The sequence below is a fragment of the Mandrillus leucophaeus genome, unplaced genomic scaffold, assembly GCF_000951045.1.
Source record: "Mandrillus leucophaeus isolate KB7577 unplaced genomic scaffold, Mleu.le_1.0 Scaffold1685, whole genome shotgun sequence".
In the NCBI taxonomy this organism is placed as follows: domain Eukaryota; kingdom Metazoa; phylum Chordata; class Mammalia; order Primates; family Cercopithecidae; genus Mandrillus; species Mandrillus leucophaeus.
Genome location: NW_012101682.1, coordinates 1 through 2,373, shown reverse-complemented (window position 1 = coordinate 2,373; position 2,373 = coordinate 1).

Genomic DNA, 2,373 nt, shown 5'->3' with positions numbered 1-2,373 from the left:
AGCAGACAACACAAGTAAATGGAAAGATATCCATGTTCATGCACTGGAATAATGTTAAAATATCTATCACCCAATGTGATCTACAGAATCAATGCAATCTGTGTTCAATTACAAAACACTTTCTTCATTGAAATAGGAAAACACAATCTTAAAATTCACATGGAAATTCAAAATACCTCCGATAGACAAAAGAATCTGGAATAAAAAGAAAAGCTGGAGGCATCACACTACCTGGTTCAAAATATACTACAAATCTATAGTAAGCATGGTACTATCAATAAAAGGGGTTGGGGTGAGAAAGAGACAAACAAATGACAGATACAGACAAGTGAAACGGAATAGAGAAATCAGAAATAAACTCATACATTTACGGTCAATTCACTTTTAACAAAGGCACCAAGAACACACATTGGGGAAGGACAATAGCTTCAATAAACTCTGCTAGGAAAGCCCAACACCCACATGTACAAAAATACATCTAGACTGTTATCTTACCATATACAAAAATCTCCTCAAAATGAAGATTTAAATGTAGGACCCGAAACTATGAAACTACCAAAGAAGAAAACATAGGATAAATGCTTCATGAAATTGGTTAGGACGACGAATTTTCAAGTAAACATCAAAAGCACAAGCAACAAAAGCAGAAATGTAATTACATTAAATTAAAAGTTTCTGCAATGCAGAAGCAGCAATTAGTGGAATGAAGGAACCAGAGAATGGAAGTATTTGCAAACTATTCCTCAGGCAAGGGGTTAATACACAAAATACATAATGAACTCAAACTACTCAAAAGCAAAGATACAAATGATCTTATTTTTATAAATCTACCCAAAACTTCGTCCCCCACCATTATTTCCCCACCTTCTTTTCCCGACAGCATTTGGCCCCCTCCCTCTCGCCACCCTTCTCCCTTCTTCTTCCCCCAACTACCCGCAAACTCTTTCACCACCATTTTTTCCCTACCATCGCAAAGCTTTCTCTCTCTCCTGCTCACCGTGCTATTCCCCATCCATCTACCCAACACTTTCACCACTGTTTTTTCCCACCGTATTTTCCCCTTCTCCCTGGCCACCCTCTTTTTCCCCCTCCCGCTCTCATCACCCCCTTTTGCTTTCTTCATCTAAGCAAACACATTTTCCCCCTCTTTTCCCAAAAACTTCTCCCCACTCCTACTGCTCACTACCCTCTTTTCCTCCTTCATCTACGCAAAAACTGTTTTCCTCATAGTCTTCCCTCGGCTCCTCCTTGCCATTGTCTTTCACTTCTCCAACTACCCAAAAACATTTCCCCAGTCTTTTCTCAAAGTCTTCTTCCCATTGCTTCTCACCTCCCTCTTTTCCCCCTCCATCTACCCCCAAAATTTCCCCCACTGTCTTTTCACGAGGTCTTCCCCGCTTCTCACTCGTCCTCTTCTCCCACTTATCCTGCTTGCCACCCTTTCTGCTATCTACCACAATTTTCCCATCTTTTCCCCAACCTTCTTGCCACTCTCTTTTCTCCTCCTCCTCGTCACCCTCTTTCCCCCCTCCATCTACCCGAACACTTTTTACCCACCGTCTTTTCTTTCTTCACCATCTTTCTTTTCTGCCACTGTTTCTTCACTAAACCTTCTCTTCCTCCGATTGGCTATCCTCTTTTTCCTTCTCCCACTTGCTACCTTCTTTTGCTTCTTTATCAACCCAAAAACTTTTCTCCCCATCATCTTTTCTCAGAATCTTCTCACTACTGCTCGCCCCCGTTTTCCACCCGTCACCATCTCTTTTTCCTCTCCCATCTACCCATAAACTTTTTACCCAGTCTTTCTGCAAAACCTTCCCTCCCTCCCGCTCCCCATCCTGTTTTTCCGCCTCCATCTACCCAAAAACTTTTTTCCCCACTGTCTTTTTGCAATGTCTTCTCCTCCTCGCTATCCCTTTTTCCCTTTGTCACTAACCGCCCTCTTTGCCTCACTCCATGTATCTATCCCAAAACTATTTTCCTCCTCCTACCGCTCCAGCTTCTCCGTCACCGCCACCACCAACCGCAGCGAGGCGAGCAGCACCGTAGGGTCGCGACTCAAGCCTCCAACATGCGGCGTGCAGCTCCCTTCTCCTCGGCTTCCAAGTCGGGAACTGACCAGCTTCACAGAAAGACACGGAAACTAAAAAAAACCCTCCCTCTCGTTCAGCATCATTTATATACTGAGGTTATGGAGGTGGAGCTTCTTTGACTGTATGTTCTGATTGGATGAGTAAAAACCTCCAGGCTTACTCGGATTGGACTTTATTATCGTGTCCTGATTGGATGAGAGCAAGTCTGAAGACAACCAATCACAGCATGAAAATAAAGCCCAATCATAGTAGGCGTAGAGGTTTTCTCTCATCCAATCAG